At 37.2% G+C, this 25,173-nt stretch overlaps 1 pseudogene; it reads right to left on the reverse strand.

Annotated features, from left to right (window-relative positions):
- Window positions 1-7,480: 7,480 nt before the first annotated feature.
- Window positions 7,481-25,173, reverse strand: part of LOC100713852 (ribosomal protein S6 kinase delta-1-like) — an 88,099-nt pseudogene continuing 70,406 nt past the window's right edge.

Raw genomic sequence — 25,173 nt, forward strand, 5'->3', positions numbered from 1 at the left:
TAAGCACAATCACATTTGAGTTTGGAGGAGGGCAATGTCTTTCACACAGGGCCTCTGGTAATGCCTAGTGGGTACCGTTTATCTCTGGTTCCTACTTTTATACTTGCACTGGTGATTAATGGGACAGGGTTAAGTTTTCTGATTCAGGTGGTCTCATTAAATTCTCAGGTTAATTCTAGTCAATACTAATGAATATATTTAAGTGGAAGTAAGAGAAATTCTCTTCAGAGAGCTGAAGGCACAACTGGGAGTGTATTTTTATTTGTACTCATCCTGAGCATAGAAATGATGGGTCATCCTCAGGAGGCCTGGAAACAAGTTTGGAAAGGCATAAGTAAGCAAAAAAGTTTTTCTCTGCCTTCTCGTCAAATAGTGATTTCCCATTTCTCCTTTTTTTTCCTGCTTTAATAGCAGAAGGCTTTTCTGTCTCCAGGTTACAGGAGGTTCTAGCTAACTATAGGAAGTAATCAAGTTGACTCTCCTCAGAGAGAGAATCCCCACAGATCCAATCTGTATGGTTAAAAGAATGAGATCACATAATATCAATAGTTTTCACCACTTATGGGAGTGCTTCTCAGATTTATTCTTCTGGAAAGTTAAAATGATAACTGAATCCTTGGCATGTTGTGAGGATGAGGTTAAATGTTTCAATCATTTTTGCAGAGTACAGCTAAGTTATCCGTGGGTATAGCAGTACATGTCTGAAATTATAGCCCTTTGGGAGGCTAAGGAAGGAGGGTAGCAAATTTGAGCTCAGAATGGGCAACTTAGTGCCTTAACAAGTCAAAGTAAAAAAGAGGCATTGACGTGGCTCAGTGTGAAGGTTCTGGTTTAATCCCTAGAATAGTAAAAAACAAAAACAAAAAAACAAAAAAAAACCCCTTATTATTAATATTATTATTACTGTTGTTGTCATTGTCAGATTATTTTAGTTTGTGTAAGTGTTATTTTTGCTCAGAATCATTGAAACCATTTTTGGTAGTTTAGGATAATGTAAAGGACTTCTTCTGGAACCAAATTTTAAGCAAGGTTTTAGTATAAGCCTAAATGTGTCCTCATTAGTATATTATATTATCTAAGTATGGCTCAGAAAACAGAGTTTATTATATTCTTGTCTTTATCATTCTATTGAAGCAAACCAGAAGGGAGGGAAGTGAATAAAAATACTTGTCATCACCAATGATAAGAAGTATTCAAAGCTGGCAGCTTAGATTTTTTCAACTTGTAATGAACAAAATAGACATTAATAGTCATATAATTGTTGAAGTTTGCGGTTGTTAAAGCAGTAATAAAGAGAAATTCATCATAGCTAATACCAGCTTTCCTGAATTTTAATAGACATTTTCCTTTACAAGTAATTAAGGCATTTTCATTAAATTCTCAGATGAATAAGTTAATGCAAATGAACATTGTAAACTCAGTATACACTGTAGCTGAAAATATTTTTGCTTTTTGGTTCTTTTAATTTCTTAAACTTTTGGCTGGTAGAAAACCTCCAGAATTATAGTCTACTGTCATACAAAGTTTCAGTAAATCTGTGGTATTTCTGTATTAAAAGTTAAAAATGAATAAGGTGATCTTTTGGTGATTAGAAAAGAGTTTTTGTTTCTTTAGTAACAAAATGATTGTGCCCTGGCTCATTTCAGCAAATAAGCATTGATGCAGTTGTGCTCTCTCTTCAGGGCTAAATTACTGTTGTTCTCTTGCCTAGGTCACCTTTTCCCTAGATATTTGCATGGCTTCTGCATACCTTTTCTCATATTTTTGCTCAATGCTATCTACGATAGCCAACTTCTTAAAAATTATATTCCACTAGCTCAGCACTCCTGAGCTTAGTATTCTTTCTCTTTCTCAGTATTCTTTTGTGTAACTTACTATATTCTAATATGTTACTTACTTTATAATGTGTAACTTACTATATTCTGTGTAACTTACTATATTCTAACATGTTATTTGCTTTATATTGTTTACTATTTCCATCCTATTTTTAATCTTATTTCATTGATGTACTTTAGAGCCTAGAACTATGCTATATGTAGAGTAAATATTCAAAACATTGCACATTGTAAAATCTATAATTTGTATATAAATGTCTTATATACATCTAGATGAGTAATTTAATAGGGCTAAAATATTTTGATGCATGTTTTCATAATACCTTTTCATTTTTTTTTGTTTATTTTCTGACACAGAGTCTCACTGTATAGTTGAGATTGGCTTTCAACTCATGGCAGTCCTGCCTCAGCCTTCTGAGTGTTAGGATTACAGGCTGTTTTAGTCAGGTGTTGCAAAGAGAACAATTATATATTGAACACATAATTTAGAATATTATTTATAATGGTCACCCAAGAAGTCAAATACAAAGAAAGTACAGGAAATCTATCCACAATGCTAAAGACCTAGAAAATCCAGCCAAAGGCCTGGATCCCCTGGCAATAATGTGCATGAGTTCAGCAGAAAACCTAGAGCCACAACAATGACCTATATAAGTCTATCCCACAGATTTGTTCTCGGAAAATACAAAGATCAGAGGTGGGATCTAGAACGTCTATGCCAGCAGGGTGCAGGATGTGTGCCACCAGGCTGAGGGTTCTGTACTAGAGCCAAGAAGCAATGCTCAAAACTAGAACCTGGGCTCCCCTGAAATTACCACAGCCAACCTCAACAACAATGAGGTCCCAAGCTCCCGTGATTAATGTCAGCTGAGTACATATCAGCAAATCCGCTTGACAAACTTCTCCTGGAAATTAGACAGCACACATCTTCCCCTCCAGAGCCAGGAAGCAATGATAAAAGCAAAGACCAAAGCTCCCCTAAAGTGAAACGTAGCCATTCTCAGTAACAAGGTCCCGAGCTCCTCCGACAATGAGAACCGAGTTCAAATCAAGAGAGCCAGCATGACAAGCTCCTCCAGAAGAACCAATGGCTCCAAGCAATAACACATAAGAGAACACACAATACTGTACTCCTCCTCTCCACATCTGCTTTTTAGGCTGACAACATTCCTCAGGTGGGCCATCCATGCTCAGCATCACACTGATTTAGTTCAGCTGGTATTAAGTTGACCACCCTTTTTTAATTCACAACACAGGCATGTACCACCATGCCTAGTTTCTCCTTTAATTTTTGATCTATAAATCCATCCATCTATCCTACTAATATTTTCTAAGTACCTAATATTTTTCCCTAGAGTTTTCTTTTCCTTAAGGGAAAAAATGGTTGGTGGGGAGGAGGAAAGTTCCATGCCCATCTTTAGTGAACTTATGTACAATTGTAGCGAGACACAACTGAACATTTTCTATAAATTTGGATTGGAGCTATTGCAGACATCAGAAGCTGACACAGGCTCAGGTTTCTGTGAGGAGGGCATTCAGTCAAATGATGGGTAAGGGTTATACCAAGAGAAGTTCATGTGAGGGCTTTGAAGGCGCAGAATAGATGAAAATTGTGTAATAGAGAAAATAGCATATGTATAGGCCTGGAGACATCAGAGTGAAGAGCCGGTGGTTGGAGAGTAATGAGAGATACCAAGGTTATGTCTTTAAATTCCTTGTAAATTCAGCTGTGGAGTTTAAGCTTATCAGAAGTCTTTCCTGGTTTCAAGCAACAGGGAATGATGTAATGCAGTTTCCACCAAGCAGGGTAAGTAAGCAGCTCTTACTTTTTGATTCATCCTTGATTTGTTGATGTTAAATATAATAAACTAGGGGTAATTATTGGTGCCACACTTGCCTGTAAAAGTTGTCACCAATATATTTCTTGTCTTTGCCTCCCTAAGGACTATTTCCCCCTTCTCTGTTCTAAAACTCATAGTGTTTTTTGGCGATCTCTTTTAATTCATTTTTTCAGACTTTTTTTTAGGTGGGGTTCTGCTTATGGTGCCAGAGTTTGAACATATTTTTCAGAGTATGACCTTCATTATAACTGTCCTGATTGGCTCAGGTATGAGCATAAGACCTGGTCCCAGCCAATCAGTGTACCTTCAGTGTATCTCTAGCTTCAGTAATTAATTTAGCATGGATAAATTACATTAACATGAACTGAGGAGTTATTGAGATGAAATGCTTTATGTTTTGCTAGAGTTGAACTTTGGAAGACAGCGATCTGAAGCTGCTGAAAGCCACCTTTGTGTCCCATGAATCCTGGAAGGGGAAAGCCAAACTGAGAAACAGCTGGGTGGCAGATTGGGAATGGTGTTTCAAAACATTTTTGTGAAATTTAATATGATTTCCATAAATCTAGAAGAAAGTTGCAATTATTAGTAATATGAATTGGCTTGGGGCTTCATTTTAGTTTTGCTTTGAGTTTTAGTTTAGTTTGAGTTGGATTTTTTGTCTTTACAGTGGTAAACTTTCTGACTAGCACAGACTTGCAAACAGATTTCCTGCCTGTATGCTCCCCTGCTGCAGTTTGCTTAAATGGGGTGCTGACACTGCTTGTTGTCTACTATCAACACTTAAAGCATTCTGTTTCAGTACAGCGACTTGCATTCCCTCTTGTTCTGTACAATTCATCATTGCTCTTGTGTAGAAATGCTCTCATTCATCTTACGCATTTTTCTAACACATTCCAAATTCTTTATATTTTTACCTCCTCTACCCTTGTTATTTTGTGAGATGATTACTAGAGAAAATGCCAAATGACATCCACATTTCTATGTCTTTTCCTTGAACAGAAATGTGAACTGCATGTTGATAAGTTTTGAGAGCCCTGTACCTTGCTGCAACTCTAAATCTAGTGTTTCACAATCTCATTCTGATGCATGATTTGCAAAGAGGTTCCCAACATCCTCCAAACTCTGACACCCCTTATAGAACTGTAACCAAAACAATATTTTTCTGTCCATAATGAAAAGATTTAATCTTGTAAGAAGTTTTTGTTGGTTGCATATTGAAATCCAAGCCAGGTTTTTTTTTTTTTTTTTTTTTTTAAGAGAAGCTACTTGCAACCAATACTGAGTTTGATAGTTAATTTCATTGTTCATTACTTTTGTATGAGAATGAAATTATAATGTATGTATTTCATATAAGAGTTATTCTGAAGTTATCTGCTTAGTCATTTTATCGTTTATACATTGGTTCATTCATTCTAAAAGTGCTGGCTGATTGCTTGGTCACTAATTTGGCAGCAGCGACATGAGGCAGTGTCTTGCTATGTAGTTGAGGCTGGCCTGGAACCCAGTGTGTGGACCAGGCTGGACTCAGACTCATGGTGACTTTCCAGCCTTAGTCCCTGAAGTGCAGCACCAGGCCCATCTCCCTAGAGTTTGTCTTACAGCTCAGAAGTCAGCTTCTGTGCAAAGAATTGGCCAAGACATGTGCAAATTGTGTCAGAATTTTATTGAAAGTTGGAAAAGAAACAGGCTCTGTGAAGTGACTTTGGGGCAAATAAAAGTAGGAAAAGCAGTACAACCCACAGTGTGAAGGATGTGACCAAGAAACAGAGGACATAGTGGCAAAAACTCAATGTGAACTGTGCTTTTTGTATCCCTCACTCCTCCCTCAGGCTGACCTCAGGTCTAGGCCATCCTATCAAAGATACCCGCTTTAGTTCTCATGAGGAGTCACATGCAGGCCTTTGCGACCTATTCTGCTTATATGTTCTGGGATCTTGTCTCACTTTTGTTCCTGGCCAATTTTTACCCTTCTCTACTTTCCTATTTCATAGGTACAGGTAGCTACTTATCTCCCTCTACCCAACCCACCCTGCCAGTTATTTGGGAAAGGTGGATGCTGAGTCTAAGTGGGATTCCACTCTTCAGCCCTGCTTTTCTGATAGGATTTTTGGGAGATGCCTAAGTCTCTAGGGCAGGGGATGAAGAGGCATACTTTTAGATAGAATCCATTCTCCTTAATTATCTCCATCAAGTGCTTAAAGCTAGCTAACTTCAAACAACAGCTGAGCCAGTTTGTCTTTCTTGGAGACCAATGTTAATTCTCTCTTCTTGCCACCAAGTGCATCTTCTAGTCATTGCACTGAGGAGAAACAGCTGATGCATGTGTTTATACGGGGCTCTCAAGTCTCGACACTGCCTTCTCCCAACTTGCCTTTGCTACTATCTCTCCTTCCTCCATCTGTCACTGCAGTCAGCAGCAGCTCAGAGTACAAGGCGTGTTACAGTGGATGATGATAGCAGTGTAAAGGATTAAAAATTAGATGGAGATGAGACTTAGTTCAGTCATCAAGGGGCCTGGAGTGGCTGACCCAAAATCTCAGCAACACAACCCCAAGCTGAGACCTCTGCAGTTACTTATCTGTAAGTTAAGGACATGAGAATAAAGATGTAGAAGGAAAACATCTGCAACATTTATGTAGGAATTTTGGTCAGGGGATGGGGAAAGAACAGGATGGTTTGCTATGTGACACAGGTGGACCTAGTTTGAGCAATCTGATCAGGGCAGAAGGAACACAATGGATTGAAGCAAACATTTCTGAGAGAAACTTGCTATAAATGCTGCTGACTGTTGTCATCAGGCATTTTAGAACTGTTGTTCCAAGATCCCTTCCTTATCACTTTTACTTTAATTATTTCTTTGGCCAGAGTCTCCCCACAAAGGCCTAGTTCTTCATCTACATATCTGTATCCAAGGCCTACCTGAAAAAAGGTAATCTTTCAAGCTAGGATACAGTGGCACACCTCTGTTATACCAGAAGTAAGGGGAGCTGAGGCAGGAGGATTATAAGTTTGAGTCTCACCTGCACATCTTAGGGAGACTCCATCTCAAAAACAAAACAAAACAAGAATAAAGCAACACCCTCCCCAAATAAAGAATACTCAGCAGCACTCACCCTTGAATTCTACCTGTGCTGAGGGGAGGGCAGGAAGAGGGGACTTTGGAAAAGGTAGTTTCTGTGACACTGGGTGGGAGCAGGGTAAACATTGGTGGGTGGGGTAAACATTGTATAAGAGGGGCAGCATCTGGTCAGCACTGAATGGCAGCTGTGTACCTCTGCCTGTGTTGAGGAGGGTCTCACCTGCAGTTTCTCCTCTTCAGTGGCCTAGGCTCACCATCATCCTTCAGAACTCATGGTGTCTGCACCCTGGCACCTTCTACTTGCTAGACCATCAAGCATGCCAGGCCAAGCTGGGCCTACACTGTAGCCCACCACACTCGCACCTTGGCAATGTGGCCTTGTGTTCTGTGGTTGCTGCTGGGCAGCTAAGGGCCAGCTGGCAATGTGTGTCCATCCTTGCTGGCAGCTCTGCTGACCAGCCCAACCCAGATGCTGCCAGGGTAGCAGGCCAAGAACCAGGTGCTGCTAGTGGAGACCTGCCAACTGAGAACACAGAAGAAGCTGCTTGTGGACCTGCTGAGAGAGAAGCTGGCTACTGCAGTGGCTGGTGCTTGCTGCATGTGTGAAGGCATGGTAGGTTGCTCCAGTACAAGACACACACCTTGGGTTTGCCATGAAGCAATAAAGCCTGTGCCCCATGAGACCATCTCGCCAGGTCCACAGACTCACAGCAAATATGGAGATGTCAGGAGTGGATGATAGGTAAAGGTGGGTGCAAGTGAATCCAGAAGGTAAGGAGTGGTGTTGTCCTGAGCAACCTTCTCAGAAGGGTGTGCTGACACCACAGAGGAGGATAAATGTGCATGCCAGAGTCTGAGCAGGGGCCATAGTGATCAGTATGGGATAGGATGGAGCAGATGGCAAATATGGTGTTCTTGACTATCCAGTGGCAAAGGCTAGAGGCAAAGGGACCTGAGGTGCTCAGAGAATGGAGAGTGAGGGGCAGGGGCACCAAGGCCTTAAGGTGGGCAGGCCCTGGTTTGAGACTTTGGCCTTTGTTCTCTGGGCCTCCTGGCTCAGGAGAGTTAGAGCTGCATGGACAGAAGCTTTTTTGAAACCTTAGGCTCTTTGATAGGTGTGGTGGTGCACATCTGTCATCCAAGCATTCTAGGAGGCTGAGGCAGGAGGATCACAAGTTTGTGTCCTGACTGGGAAATTTAGTCTGAGGATGAACTGGTGATGGTGTAGTACACACCTGTAATCCCAGCACTAGGGAGGCTGAGACAGAAGTATCAAGGTGAGGTTGAGCCTAGCCTAAGTCTCATAGCATGACCCTGTCTCAAGAACCCAACACTACCCAAAAAGTTATTTTGGGAATAGAATGGGGATAGAGATGTGCCTCAGAGATAGAGCTCTTGCTTAGCATGCGTAAGACCCTTGGTTCAATCATTAGCACTAAAATCCAACAAAATGCAAGACTTGTGGATACAGAAGGAAGGTGAGGATTCTGTATCCTCCCATCTGCAACTTTCCTCTTGGACTATAATTGTGGATTTGGTTACCTATGTTGTAAATGCTTCCACAGCTACACCACTTCCTTAGGGCTGCGTGAAGCCTGTGAAAGAATATGGTGTCCTTCTTCAGTTTGGTTTATTTTCAGTGGAGATGAGGGATTCCTAGACTACTGCTTCAAGGAAAAATGTGGCCTCATTAAATCAACAAAACACAAAACCTTATTAGATACGTATATGACATTTTTTAGAGCAGTGCTATTTTGTTTCCTAATAAGATTTTTTCATTTTTAAAGAGGATAAACCCGAGGAAAATAAAACAGAATAGAACCTTCAAAACAAGCCAGTGTAAGTGGTATAGAATTTTAAAACAATATGAAATTGAAAATAGTTACCATAATGCTTCTTGTCTTCAAAATCGTTGCAGATACCTTCAGACGTAGTGAAAAATCAAACAGAACAGAATGTAATTAAACCAATAAAAACAAAACAATGAATGCAATAAAGACTTACAAACAAGAAAATAGTAAATCCAAAATGACTACTATAATATGTCTTGCTGTCTTTGAAATAGCTGCTCATGCCATCGGATATACAAAATAAAACAAAACAGAACAAATCCCAACTAAACAAAACAATGAAAATGATACAGGACTTCAAAACAAGATAATAGGGAATTAACAACGGCTACCACCTTCAGAGGGAGATCCCCCATAGATGCCACAGTGCATACCGCTATCCTCTGAATAGATGATCAGACCCACTGGCCCTACACCTGCAAGGTCAGTGAAACACTAAAGCACCAAAGGCATCAAATTGCATTTCACTCAATAGCTATCATTACAGCCTGTGTTTCTCTATGTCAGGCGGTCATTTGTGGCTGGGTTGGGGTGGGGATTGGTTCCTGTTGTTTACTAGCCCACACACCAGAAGGGGCAGGCGTCTGGCTTTCCCTCCACCAGCGGCAGCCCCTGCATGGTGCTGGTATGCAGAGAGGGCTTGCTTCTTTGTGGGGACCTTGTTCTTTCCCTCTCCCACTCTGCAAATGGTGGTGACTTATGGGGAATGTCTTGGGTGGGTGTGTTTCTTAGTAATTTATATTTATATTAAAACAGATTAAGAATTTAAAGTACTAGTGATTGTGAAATAAAATTTTCCTTGAAAACAAACAAGCAAAATGAATACAGATTGAATTCTTAGGCTGTGTTTTACATTGGGGAATAGAATATATTTTTTTTAATTTTAAAAATGCAAAACAGAAAGAAGGATAAGAAAGGATATAGACTCTCAAAAAAAGGAAGCTAACACTAATACATTGTATATTGTTATCTTAGAAGTAGTTGTTCAGTTTACAAGATTTAGGCACTAAAAATGATCAAATAATAAAAGCACAAAGTATTCTTTCGGATGAACTAACAGAGATTAGTAGTACAGCTATCTAATATATTTATCTTTATGCATGAAACTTTCTTTCTCTCCTTTGAGCACTTTCCCTTTCATTATCACAATATCTATTTTGCATTTTTGATCTTATTACTCTTTCACTTCTTTTTTACATTAGGGAGACAATACAAATAGAATCTTAAAGAAGTTTTAATTTGTTTTACTGTGACTTTTAAATAAATTTTATCTTTATAATAGACACTGTGTAACAACAGTGGCCCTCAAACTTTCAATTCCAAGGTTTATCTTTAAATAATCTGAGTCAGTAGAGTGGGGAATAGAGTTGGGAAGCTGCATTTTCTTTCTTTCTTTCTTTTTTTTTTTAGCCTTTTTCCTTTTTTATTGGTACTGGGGATTGAACTTACAACTGCCTACTTGCAAGGCAGGCACTTATGCCACTGAGTTAAATCCTCAGCCCCTAGGAAGCTGCATTTTCAATCAGCTTCTAGGTTGTCTGTTCAAGATGCTTAGTTGCTCCCACTGTAATAATTTATTTTTCACAAATAAGAATTTGTGAAAAATGTACAAATACACATTGCAATAGAGGAGAGATAATAACAAAACTTGTTTGTCTAAAATCTAACCCAATATGACCTCAATCTATAAACTCAGTTTTCTCTCTCATTGTCTCTTCAAATGCCCGATTGCTGCAAATAAAGTACCTGCTAAGCATTTTAGTATCTTGATTTACAAAACTGTTTTTCTGTCCTCTCTCTAAACCATGGAATTCTCTTCACTACAGGATTCCCCTAAGTATCTGATTTTTATCCATCACCAAGAATCTGTCTAGGTCAATGCTTCCTGACTGCAGTAGTCATACAGACCTGTCAGAGATGTTGTGAAAATGGAGATCCTGTCTGATCTGGTGTGAGGCATGGCCTAGGATCCTGCATTTCCAACAGGTTTTCATCTGACCCTTGTGCTTTTGGCCCAAGGACCACACCTACAGCAACAGAGTTCCAACTATTGCAAGTTATCTCTTCTCATAATTCTTCCTACCATAATGAATGCCCAGTTGTTTATTTCCCATTATTAGTTATTGTTTCCATGCCCATGACTTTTTTCTAAAGAAATTTACATTTATTATTTGCCTATAAAATATGTGTATTTCACGTAGCTATGTTTCATAAGTCTTTAACACCATAACAATACAGGGACTTAACCACTAGGGGAGTTCAATAGACTCTTACTGAAGAATTGATACACAATAAATGGTCTAAGTCTAATCCTGTGGAATAAGTCATGAAATACTCAAAATATCACATCCATAAAAACAAGTGAGGATACAAAATAACCAGTAAAACTATTCTAACTGTGTCAGGAGTATACACAGGGCAAAGGAAGTAAACTAATACCATATGTAATGGTTGAGGAGAGGCAGCTGGTGGAATAGAGTTTCTCCTTTTATGCTTGGCTGTATCTTACAATTTGTCAGGGAGGAAAATGAGCAGATATTTCTTTTTTAGCCAACAAAACTAATCAATATACTAAAATACAATAAATCTTCTCTGGGAGACTCATCTAGAAAATAACAAAAGTGCCCAAGTCAGGACCAGAAGGTAAGAGGTGCCTGATGCACCTGTGTACATGGAGTTGGTTTGTGAGAAGAATGGATAGACCACTAGAGACTAGTCTCTGTGTTTTTTGTTTTAAATTCAGGAGTGGTATTTGCTATCTTTTAAAACTTGTTTTTATTCTAATATAGATACAGAGAAGTTTACATAGCTGTGAAATGAATGATGTTAAATGAATTTCAATGAACTGAGCACATCAATAAAAATAGCACTTAACTGAAGAAACAGGATTCAACTCTTACCCAATAATAATTATTTTAATATTGTATTTTTCCAGTTACTCCATTGGTCCCACTTGCCCCACAATCAGTAGGATATGCATCATGCTGATTTATAGTACATGGATGAATTTTGTATGTTTTTACTGTAGAACTGAAAATGTACAGTATATACTACTTTCTGACTAATTTTTACAATGTTTGTGAGATTTACCAATTTACATATTCCTGTAGATCTTTTCATTATCATGGCTTTATGGTATCCTATTTTATATGGCAGGCTATCTTGTACAGTATTATTTTTCTTTTCAATTCTTAGTGGAAATTTGGGTAATTTCCAGATTTTCATTATTATGTACTATACTGATATAAATATTCTGGCATAGTTTTTCATCAGTGACACTTATTTTAATATGACAGTTATTTAAATGGATTCTTCCAGAGAATTTTTCTGTTTATCAGTGCCATAAAAATTAAAAAATATGCTTAAGAACTATGCTTAAGAAATATGCTTAAAATATGCTTAAGAAATATGCTTAAGAGTCTGAGATTTTAAGATTTATAGCTCTAGATAAGATCCTAGAACATGCATTTTAACAAACTGTTGTATGGATCACATATTGAGACCTATCTTTAAATAGAAGAATGTGGATCTGAGAGAGTACATACCTCTAATCTTTATTTTTCCTTACTAATAGGGTCTTGAAGAAATTATTTGACCTCTCTGGGTCTATTTTCTGCCTCCCAGGCATAACATTGCCTTTTAAATGAAAAAAAAATCTAAGAAGATGTGAATGAGTGACTTCATTCTCATCACCTGAAGCCTAACTATCAGAGTAAGAAGAGAAAATATGGAATTAGTAATAATGGCATATGTTTAGTGACATGCCTCAAAGAAGTCATTTAATTTCTGTGAAAATCTTGCTATTGTAAAAATTGTGACTACACAGAGTTCAGTTCTTATATGCCAGGCTAGCAATGCTATTTGGGAAATTTAACAGTACTTAATGATTGTTCATGATATAGAGTCAGGAATGGTCATTGCAGGTTGGTCAAGGAGTTCAGGAAGAAAGTCCAAAGTTAGATTGGATTATTTTTCTTTCATATTTCTCTAACTCCATAATAAGATATGAATAGGGATTTATGTGACATAGTAGCTTAATCAATTCTGTTCAGAAATAATAAGCTCTCCTGATTCCTAACTCCTTATCCAATTTTGGCCTGAATCTGGGCTGGATCTGTGTTCCATCTTTCTTCATCTTTTAAAGTTCTGAATATTCCAGGTTCTTTTTAATGTCTTAACTTTTGCCCATACTGTAACTTTTACATATAATACCATTCTGTTTAATGTCCAGCATGTACTTGTTATCCTTTGGGTGTAACCTAAGGGTCTATTTCCAATGGAGGGGGTTCCTGGCCTCTTAAATTATGTGGGATCTCTGGTTATATAATCTTAATATCTCCCTGAATGTCTGCATTAAAATAGTCTCCGGTTATAGCATATATTTGTGCTGCCTCCTCTGTTTTAAAAGTGAAGCAAACCCAAACCTTGGGAACTATTGGTTAGAATACCCCAAAGCATTAGCACTTCAGAATTGCTGCCAGGCTGCATGCAGATGTGCTATGCCAAAAGGACACATGATGTCCATTGGTGTTTGCCTTTGATACGTCACAGTATTTGTGTTTTCTGTTTTGAATCAGAGGAGAGGAAGCTTATGTTTATATGGATTGCAAATGTTCAGGGAACCACTAGATATATTCTTGCAAGTAAATCTTGTCTTTCATCAGAATTTCAGCATTTGTCTATAGGGAAAAGCGATTAGAACTGGTAACCCACTTAAGGCAGAATGATTCAAGTGACATCGTGAACTTCCTAACTCATTCAAGAAGATACACAGTTTGTAGTTGAATTCAAAATGGCTGTTGAGATCAGAATGATAATGAAAATATTGTCTTGAAAGGTTATTGCTCCTTGGATATGAGAACCCAAGTAAGCCTTGTTTGTTTCTCCTGTTTCTTTTGCTCCTTCCACCCTGTCTGTGGCCTTTCAGTTCAGGCATGTCAAAGATGAGAGATAATTACAGAGGAGCATTGAGCTATCCATCTGTGATTCATCCACTCATATGCTGAATAGGTAAAGGGTCACCTGCAGAGTTATATGTCCAGTCTTTGGAAGAAGCACTGTGTTCTTTTCAGAGGTTCTTGAGACATCATATTTATGCAAGGTTTGGTGATAAAATGGTGTTTAATAAGGAGGAGAAAGACAAAATTTCTGTCACTGAGGACATTTTTGCATTGTGCTGGACCTTGAATGTTGGGCCAAAATAATATATAAGATGTTGCAAACTTTCCCTGTATTCTCTTTATCTACTTCCTAGTGATAAATGAATGGATGAAGAATATGTATTGTGTGACTATGTGCACACATAAGAAAATACTATTTACTTTAAAAAAAAGACAAACTTAGACAACTTAGTGGATACATATCTCAGATATATCTGGGCTAGGATATATCTCAGTGAAATGGCCCTAAACCCAATTCTCAGTATCACACACAAAAAACAAAGCAGACAACTATCTATTAATGTGTGTTATGTACAAGCACCAATTAGCCAAGATGAATGTAATTCATTATGTATGGAAAACATATACTATTAATAAAAATTAAGAGTATATGTTGTGAGACAGAGGGATTATGTTCATCATGCAGAATTGGTACATTCATATTGCATTTTAATCATTTTTATTACCATTTTTTCTCTCCACCTTCTCTTTTCCCTCCTTTCCTATCTCTTTCCCATTTCTACAGTTTACTTCTCATTTCCTAAAAATTTTCTTTTATTTTCTTCAAATTATTTATATTTTGGGTCTCTCATATTAGAGAAATCGTACACTATTTTACTTTTTTTAAAATCTTATTTAAGGAGAAAAAAAAGGGTACAAGTTATACAGAATTTCAAAAAAATGAACAGTAGGAAATCACTAGTTAATAGATTACATATTATCACCTTAGAAATAGTTGTTAAAGTTACAAAATTAAGGCATATCAAGTGGACATTCAAACAGTGAGACTGCAAAAAGTGCTGTTCAATGATCCAACAAAAATTCAGTAATATGGTTATCTATCTTATACGCTTAAATATACATGCAGTTATATTTTTAGAGCACTTTCTTTTCCTCTTTTTTTACAATGACAATTACACATTTTGGGTTTTATTACTCCCACAGTTCTTACTACTTTTTTTGAAGAGAATAAAACCAAATGTGACATAATAAAACAGAGTCAGTCAAATCGAAAGGATGGACATAAAACATAACATAAAAACAGAATACAAGGTGATCAACAAAGGTTACAATAATGCCTCTTGCTATCTTAAAAAGAATTGCCTATATCATCAGTTATAACAAAATTGAACAAAACAGTAAAGAACAAAACCAATAAAACCAAAACATTGGAGACATTACAGGACTTCAAAAGAAGATAATAGTCAAACCAGAAAGGGCATCATAGTGAATCTTATTGTCTTTACAGTTGTTGCCTATACTCTCAAACTTGGTACTATCAAGCAAAACAGAATAGAGTAAAATCAGTCAGAACAAGATGGTAAGAGCAATACAGCATTTCAAATCAAGTAATAGAAAGTCAAAGTGGGTTACTATAATATATCCTGCTATTTTTATTTATTTTTTCCCTTTATTAAAGAGATATTAAGAAAGGAGATTGAGATAAAAGAGAACATAACAACAAAACAGCGCAGGTCAAAACATAACCATTTAAGCAAAATAGCATTTCACTACAAGATATCCTGACATAAAAGTACTTACCATAGTGTCTCTTTCCTTGAAATCTTTGAGTATAATTTCGTATACTGTAGCATCAAACATATCAAGACAATGTAAAACCATTCAAAAGAATGAGAGTATTACAGGGTATTTAGAACCAACTAACAGAAAATGAACAATGGTTTCTGTATTATCTCCTTGTCTATAAAAGTTTTTGTTTGTATTATCACATATAATAAGATCCAATAATATACAACATGTTAAGATCAATGCAGACAGAAGAAAAAAAGCTTGATGGGACTTCAAAACAAGATGGTATTAAATCAGCACTAGCTATTATGATATCTTGTTTTCTCCAAAATAGCTGTTTATACCATCCAATCTTCTCTGCCTCATTTCTGTTGAGCTCTTTCTCTGTCATTAGTTGTCAGTTTGTCTTCTTCATTTCGCTTTCTGCTCCATTCACAGAGGCCTCTCTGCCACTGTTTCTGGAATCTTGGTGTTTTTCTCTTTTAAAATGTCCTGCTTTATTCTCTGTAGAGTTGATTGGTGCTTGCAAATTCCCCTAGTTCTTATTTATCCTGGAAGCACCTTATTCCTCGATTAATTTCTAGGGACAGTTGTGCAGGATATATCAGTCTTGGCTGGAGGTTATTGTCTTTCAAAGCTTAAATTATTTCGCCCCACACTCTTTGTGATTTGATGGTTTGTGCTGAGAAGTCTGCTATAATTCTGATGGGTGTTCCTTTGTAAGTGATCTGTTTCTTGTCTCTGACAGCTTTTTCTGTTCTTATATGGATTTCTGGAATTTTGATTATTATATGCCTGAGTGTAGTTCTGTTTGTGTTGTAGGTGACTGGGATCCTGTATGCCTCATACATCTGAATATCTGTAACTTTTCCCATATTAGGGAAGTTCTCCTTGATTATTTCTGTGAATAGCCTTTGCACTTCGTTTATTTGTATCCCTGCTTCTTCCTTTACATTCTTGATTCTTAAGTTATACATCATCTTATCAGTTTCTAGCCTTTGTACTGTTACTGCTTGTTTCCTTGTAATTTTTAAGTTTTTCCTTTCATGCTCCCACATTACAAATCTGTCCTCCAGTTCAGATAATCTATCCTTAGTTTCTTTCAAGCTGTTATGTGAGCTTTCAGTAAAGTTTTTAGTTTCCTGGTAATCTCTTTGAACCTGCTTCATGTATTCTACGTTTTCTCTATTTTCTCCATCAAATAAATCTCCCCCTTTTTTTTGTTCTTCCATTCCACCATCTGTTTTTTCTTGGGAGGTGCTTAGGATTTCTTTAACTATTCTACTTATACCTTGCTTTATTTGGTTAAATACTTCACTTTTGAACTCATCTATGAGATCCTGGAGATATTGCTTTATGTCTATTGGTGCCATGCCTGACATTGAATGTTTTCTGTCCTCATTCTCCTTTGCATTTACCTTTCCTGGATCAGTGTTCACAGGATTGGGGACCGAGGACCCTTTCTTTTTCCTCCCTCTTCCCACACTTTGTTCCTTCCATGCAAGCATGTATAGGAGGCCCACTTTCTTTCTTTGTTGGTTACAGTTTGTTTGAACCGTGCTGGCTAGGGTTTCCCACCCACTGCAGTGTACTAGGGAGACACAGACCTGGGCAGCCTATGCTGGGCCCACCCCTTAAGGTCAGTCAACCTGCTGAAGCCTTCGTGGCATTAGGGTGCACTGCCAGGTGCAGGGACCTGTTTTGGACTAAGCCTACTGGGGCTTAGTCCGCAGTGTCACCCAGGTCAAGACTCCCACCAATCCCACTTGAGAGGGGAAAATGTGACTGAATTCACTGCAGTGTCCAGTTCCAGCTAGTCTTCCCGGTCCCAGAATGTTCTCTGTTGGCTCCTCCTAGTCTATGGAAGGGTCCCTGTTCCTCTCACTCATTGCAGGTTGATGCAGGGCTCCCCACCAGCTCTGCTTTCAATTTGGTTTGCCAATTCCCACTTCTAGAGCTTTAACATCTCTATATCTGCTGTGTTGATTTAGATGTAGCAGTGGCAGCAGGAAATTCAAGCCGTGGCTTTCAGGGGTGTGGGTTCCAGCTTCGGCACTGAGACTTTAGCTTTTCCAGCATAGCACCAGGATTGCATTTCCAGTTGGTTCTCTCATCTTAGTTTGTTCCTGAGTCATCAGGGTATATCTCCCCCTGCTTAGAACTCCCCACACTGCACCATTCCTGGCATCTATGCTGGCTGTCTCAGAGAGCCTCTGTAGCTGCTGTTATCTATCCACCATGTTCTCCTGGAACTTTCAGTATTTTACTTTCAGTGTGTAATTTATTTCACTTAGTTTAAGGATCTTAAGATTCATTGATTTTGGAAGTATATGTTATATATAACATGTATATATATTATATATTATATATTATACATTCCATCCATCTGATGATGGGCATATAGTTCACTTCCATGGTTTAGCTATTTTGAGTTGTAAAAACAAATATCATGTGTCAATGCAGTGTTATGACTTTAACACTTTTGGGAAGATACAATAGGAGAGATATAGCTTGGTCAAATAAAACTTCTATTTTATCTTTTGATGCATTGTCTAATGACTTCCATAGTGGTTGTATTTTTATTTCAATCAACAGTGTAGAAATATTCTCTTTCTCCCCCATGGCCTCACCAGTATTTTATTCTTCTTGAGTCCTGAATATAAATTTTTATTGGGTTAAGTAGAATTTCAGTGCTATTTGATTTTTATTTCTTTAATGACCAAAGATGTGATATTTTTTCATAGATTGATCAGCCTTTGTTCTTCTGAGGAGTGTCTATTTATTTATATAGCCCATTTTTTGGATTGGCTCTTTTTATCTTGATGTTCAATATTTTTAGTTCTTCCTATTTTCCAGATATTAGTCCTCTGTCTGAGGGATATATGATAATTTTCTTTCTCATTCCATAGGTTATTTTTTCACTCATTGATTATGTCCTTTGTGGTGCAGAAGCTTTTTAATTTGATATAATTCCATTTGTTGATTTTTCTTTTTCAGACAGTATCTTGCCCTGTATTTCAGGCTGGCCTTGAACTCACTATGTAGCTCATGCTAGTCTTGAATGCACAGCACAGGTTAGTGACTGAAGCCCCTGTTTATTTCTAGTCTATGTTACTGTAATTTTTATACCTTTGGCTATACTTTTCTACTGAGTGTTTAAGACCAAGTTAAGTGAGACCAGTATTAAACAATATTATTCTTTTTTTTTTGGAAAAATATCAAGGTCACTTAAAGCTTTCCAAAGTTATTTGTGGGATCATGTGTTGAACCCCTCAGGTGTCCTGTCAGTGGTAATCACCAGGATGGGTCATTGTCTTGCTTGATGGCTTAGCTTCTTCTGGAAGCATAGACAACATTTATATCTTTACTGATGCTGATTTTTAGTACACTGTAACTCAATTGATTCCTGTTCTTTGGGTATCTGGTGGTCTCCTTTCTCAGCAGATTGAGTGGCTTACCAAAGTTGTAGGATTTTGTAAGATAGATCTCCTATTCTTGGCCTTTTTTGACTTTGGAGGGCCAGGGTCAAAATATGGACTGTTCTCTTACCATTTTAGCTTTGATTCCTAAATCTCAGTTGTTGAATAACCAGGAGATCAGGTAAAGCAGTAGTGCAAGCAAAGCAGTAGGTTTAATCTCACAATCTTACCTAGATATCTTCCATAACTTCCAAGGTTTCAGTCTTGCCCTAATTTTTAAAGTAGTCTCTCAATTATATTCGTCTGTGTTTTCTTTGATACTACCAACAAAAATTTTCTTTACTGCTAGATGGGCACCAGTCTTTGCTGAATTAATTCTCTTTATGAATAGCTGTCTTTGGTTCCACTACATGCCCATCAGTTTTGTGTGATTGTGCACACATTGCTGTACCCATCTCTTCAACACAAGAGTAAGTCACAAAACCAAAACCCCTGAAGTGTTTTATTTAATTATCTCTCATTACCACACAGTCTAGAAGTTTTCCCCATGTCTCAAAATATTCTTTTATACTACTGTGTATAGTTTCAAAGCTCGGACCAGCAATGAAGAGCTTCCTTGACTTCTCTGGTTCCTTTGCATCATGGCCTTCCTTCCACTGGCAGTGATGGCTGTTGCTGGAGTCAGGCTGGAGGGAACCAGGCACCAGTTTTACTTCCATTTATGAGATTGGATTCACCTCTTCCAACTCAAAATCAATATGTAACTGAGATAAATAGGTCCTTCTAGATAAAAGTGCACTTGTAGAAATATTGGCCAAGTTGAGCTATAGCTGTAATAATCTGTTTTGGGTTCATTGTAACTTGACTGACAGAAATTTTGGGGTGACCAATTAACATAGACATTTCTTGTAATAAGCTAATACCAGTAAACATATAGTTGAGAAAAAATATTTTATTCTTACTCTAGATTCATAACCAGAAAGAGTATGAGAGGTGGACAGAAGTTTTGTCTTTTAATTTCTTATTTACCTTTGGAGAAGAAAAAATCAACTTTTAATTTAACCATAGATCAAGGAAAGCAGAGGCCATGTGCCTCCCCTCGCCACTCCCATATGGTGGAAGGTGCTAAGCTTTTCTACTCTCCAGCTCCCTATCTTCTTAGTAGCCAAAACAAAAAAAGTTAGAAGCCTTTGGATTGTGCCCCTTGTTATATTTAGCTCAGCTTTTGATTTAAAATTATTTTTCTATAATTTTGGTTATATTTTCCTTTTTTCTCCTTTGGTCTCAGATTGTTACATTTTCAAATTTGATTGGATATCAACAGACTTTCAAGTTACTTTGAATCAATGCTCTTATTTTAATGTCTACAGGAGCAGGGAAAATAGCAATTTAACTCTATAATTGTAGTTTAAGAATTTGAAATCCATAAGAAATTTTAAAGTATATTAATTACATTAAAGTTATCAATTTAAATTGGAAGTTGAAAGTAAATTTATCAATTGGACAGGATGGCTGGGGTCCCCTGCGATGATCCTAAGCACTTGACTAATTATCTCCTTATTACATGAGTCCTCAAAGGATCATTCCATCCCAATAATGGTCACTCAATATTCCAGAAGGTCTGTAGCTTTCTGGGGGTCAGTTTAACACCACAGTCACTTAAATATCCCTTTTCAAAATTCTTTCACATGTGCACTAAGAGTGTCATTTTAGTCTGATTTTGCCTTCCCCCCAGCAGGCAATGTTCATGTACAAAAAAGGGAGAAAAGAAAGGAAGGGTTTTAATTGGAAGAGTCTTATATACTCACTTCCTCCATCTCTGGCCATTCTCCTTATGGAGATATTTAAGGAACCTCTTAGCATTGGCAGAGCTCCTGGGGACCTATCTTACCCTTAGTCATATGAGGGTCACTACAGAAGGTAGGATTGGTACCTAACACTCTCTTCAGTCCTGTGGTCAGGTCAGAACCTTCCTGTTGTCTGCTATCTGTCTCTAACACATGCAAATACACAATGAATCCAAACCACCACCCAGAACCCTGGGTCTGTGCTTTCATTCCTTGCTGAACTACTCAGAACTCCAGGCTGCTCCTCAGTTCCTGAGAGTTGTGGTTTCAGTTTCAGTCAAAGTTACTCAGGCAACCCTGGGAAGTCATCAGTCTCCCCTTCTGTCTTTTTAAAGGTAGGACTAGTAAATCAAACCTGGGTCTTACCAAATCTGAAAAGTAACACTTCCTGAACTAGTTTCTGGGTTCCAGTTTCCATTGTGCACCTGGAGCTCTTGGCCCAGCATTTCAAGAGTGGCCAGTCTCCGCTATGGTTCAAACAGTCCATTGGTGCTAGGTAGGGTCATGTCTCCCAGTGTTCCAAGATGTGGTGGATTCAGCTGATAAAGGATGTGGAAATACACCACCAAATCCTGAGTTCCCAGGAATGCTGCAGGATTTTTGTATAAAGCGATTTGACACTGAGACTTTTTCCTAAGAAGCAGCTTTACTTGTGCCTGCACTGACTCAGCCATTTCGTATCAACAACCAAGTGCTGAACATGGCATGGTTACACCCTTGTATAAAGTGTTGTGTCTTTATATTTCCCTTATATGGCCAGACATGAGCATTCTACAATGTGGTTGGGCATGATTTATGATACAGAATTGCATAAGAATTACACATGCATGCACAGAAGCTGATATCTCTACATTTTAAAAAATTCTCAAGCCCACACATTTGGAGGAGTCCTACCACAATTGCATATAAGTTATAGAACTATTTTTGCTAGATCTGTGAAAAATGTTGTTTATATTTTGATTGGCATTCCATTAAACTTCTGTATCCATTTGATACTCTGAACATTTTGACAGTATTGATTTTGCTAATTTAGGCACAGTGGATGTTTTCCCATTTTTTCATGTCTACTTCAATTTCTTTTTTCAGAGTATTATAGTTTTTGTTGTATAGGTTTTTAACTACCTTGGTTAGGTTAATTTCTATGCATTTAATTTTTTGGAAGCCATTGTGAATAGGATTTTTTTCCTAATTTCTTTCTTAGTGGGTTCATTGTTGATGTTGTAGAGGAATCCTTTTGATTTTGTGTCTGTATTTTGTATCCTGCTAATTTGCTGAAATTGTTTACTGTAAGAGTATTCTTGTAGTTTTTTTGATCTTCTTTGTTATCTTCTTTGTTGACTTTTTTCTTTCCAATCCAAATCCCTTTTGTTTGTTTTTCTTGGCTGACTGTTCTCACAAAATGTTTGAGTACTAAATTGAAGAGGGTTTGTAAGAATGGATACTTTGTCTTATTTATGTTTTTAGTGGGGAATACTTTCAGTTTTTTTTCATTTAGTGTGTGTGTAGTGAATTTGTCATAAATGGCTTTCATCAGTTTAAAGTGACTTTCTTCTGTTATGATTGATACATTTTGTCAACTTAAGAAGTCTAGAAGTTTTAACTGAGAGACTCATCAGGGAGCTAGGGTTCTTACTTTGAAAATATCTTCATTCTGTGCAAGAGGAAGATGGAGATTTTGTGAGTGCTACACCCACCTTGGCCTGTGGGGCGTAGTCTATGTACAATATAAGGGAGGAGAAGAAGCGTTTTTTTCTCCTTTTGCTCTGGCTACTGCATTGAAGTGTGGCCCCTGTGCCATGCCATCCTGCCTTGGGGCCAGCTGATCATAGACTAAAACCTCTATAAACAGTGAGCTAAATAAACCTTTCTTTCTTCATTTTGGGTGTCAGGTGTTTTGTTCCAGCAACAAGAGGAAAGTTGACATCTTCTATACCTTTTTTTGGTCAGGGTTTTTATCATGAGTGAATGCTGTACTTTGTCAAAGATTTTTATGCATCTTTTGTGATGGCCAAGCAATTTTTAATTTTATTGATGTATTATATTCATTGACTTATGTATTTTGAACCATTTTTATATTCCTGGAATGAAGCCAACTTGGTCAGATTTTAAGATCATTTTAGTGATTTGTATTTAGTTTGCAAATATATTTTTGAGGATTGCTGCATCTATTTTGATTAGAAACTTGTCCTGTAGTATTCTTTTCTAGTTGAGTCCTTTTCCAGATATGGTATGAGGATAATGCTACATTCAATGAATGAATTTGGTTATGTTTCTTGCCTTTGAATGTCAAAAAAGAATTTGTGGGATGTAGGCATTAACTCTTACTTGATGTTCTGGTAAAATTCAGCAGTGAATTCAGTAAGTCCTGAGCATTTATTTAGTGGTAGGGTATTCATTACTGCCTTTATTTTATTGTCTGTTATTTATTTGCTCAATGTTTTTGTATCATCTTGGTTCAGTTTTTGTAATTCATGTGTATTTATGCATTTATCCATTTTTTTTCTAGATTCACTTTTTTTTGCAGCATGTTGTTATTTATTTATTTATTGTTTAAATTTTTACTTTAAAGAGAATAAAACCAAATGAGATAAAACAAAATGGAGTCAGTCAAAACAAAAGGATGGAGATAGTACTTGACTTGAAACCAAAATATAAGGTAATAAACAAAGTTACCATATTGACTCTTGTTACCTTCAAGAGAATTGCCAATATCTTCAGGGATAATAAAATTGAACATAACAGTACAGAACAAACAACAAAAACAAAACATTGGAGACATTATAGGACTTCAAAAAAGATAATAGTCAAACCAAAATGGATATCGTAGTGAATCTTATTGTCTTTAGAGTAGTTGCCTATACTCTCAGACTTGATAGAGTCACACAAAACAGATTCAAATACAATCAGTCAAAACAAGACAGAAATCAGATAAAACAGATTCAAATAAAATCAGTCAAAACAAGACAGTGAAAGCAATTATAGGACTTCAAATTAACTTAATAGGAAATGAAAGATGGTTACCATAGTATATCCTGGTATCTGTGGAATAGCTATCCATGCCTCAAATCTAGTACAAATAGACAAACTGGAACAGAATATAACCAAACTAAACAGATCAATGAAAACAATATGGGTTTTAAATCATTGATAATAGATTAACAATGGCCACTGCCTTCTCTTTTTAGACAATTCCTCTCCTTTATTCACAGGGTACATTGTACATTTTGTATCTCACTAACTCCTTTAGAGTTTAGATTAGGGAGGCAACTTACTATTTACTTAAGTGATTCTGAATCTTTTTACCTCTGAAAATGATCTTGTATCCATTTTCCTACAAAAGCCTCAAGGTTTCCTGTCTTTATAGCTGAGTAGTTTTCCATTGCATAAAAATGTTATGACTTTCTAGCCAGTCTGTATCTGATGGGCAAGCTACCCCTACTTTCTTCTGGTTCCCTGTCATATAGAGCATTGTATTCTCATCTTTGACTTTCAGTTTATGAACCCTCTTTCAGATTAATTATATTTCTTATGTAGAGCATCTTGATGGACCTTATCTCCTGATCCACTCTACCTGTGTTTCTTTTTATTAGCATATTGAGGCCATCTATGTTAGTGATTATGGCCAACCTTCTCTGCCTCATCTCTGCCATGCTATTTTTCTGCTGTTGGTTTGTCTAATTTTCCCCTTCATTCCATTGTCTTCCCAATTCAGTGAGCCCCCTCTTCCACTGAAGCCATAGTCCTTTTCCTGAAGCCATAGTCCTTTTTTTTTCTCTCTCTCTTTAGAATGTTCTTCAGTAGGACATTTTTGTAGGGTTGGTTTGGTGGTTTTGAACTCCCCTGTTCCTCTTTGTCATGGAAGCATCTTGTTTCTCCATTAATTTTGAGAGACAGTTTTGCAGGATACAACAATCTGGGTTGAAGGTTATTTTCTTTCACACTTGGAATACTTCACTCCAAGCTCTTCTTGATTTGATGATATGTGTTGAGAAGTCTGTTGTGATTCTGATGGGTTTTCCTTTACAGGTATATGTTTCTTTTCTCTGGCAGCTCTTAATATTCTGTTCTTCTGAATTTCTGGGATCTTGATTATTATATGTCTAGGTGTACCTCTGTTTTGGTTATAGGTGGCTGGAGTACTGTATGCTTGATTTATCAGAATATCATTTGCTTTTCCTATAGTTGGGAAGTTCCTTTAATTATTCCTGTAAATAGCCTTTGTAATTCATTTGTTTTTACCCCTGCTTCTTTACTCACATTTTTTTTTTCTTAAGTTATAGATCCTCTTGTTATCTTCTAGCCTTTGTATTGTTACTTCCTGGTTCCTTGTTATTTTTGGGAGATCTTTCCTTTCATGACTGCAATTTGCAAACCTGTCTTCAAGATTTGGTAGTCTATCTTTAGTTTCTTTCAAGCAGTTTTGCCAGCTTTCAATGGCGTTTTTAATTTTCTGGTAATCTCTTTGAACCTGTTTTGTGTATTCTAAATTTTTTATATTCTTCATTGAAGGTTTCCCTCCTTTTTCTATGCTCCTTTGTTCTTCCACCTGTGTCTTCTTTAGAGGTGCTTGGCATTTCTTTTATTATTTTTCTTCTATTTTCCTTTACTTACAA

This window comes from Cavia porcellus, unplaced genomic scaffold (genome assembly GCF_034190915.1).
Source record: "Cavia porcellus strain 051 isolate PalLab524CR breed Dunkin Hartley unplaced genomic scaffold, mCavPor4.1 scaffold_13, whole genome shotgun sequence".
Lineage (NCBI taxonomy): Eukaryota > Metazoa > Chordata > Mammalia > Rodentia > Caviidae > Cavia > Cavia porcellus.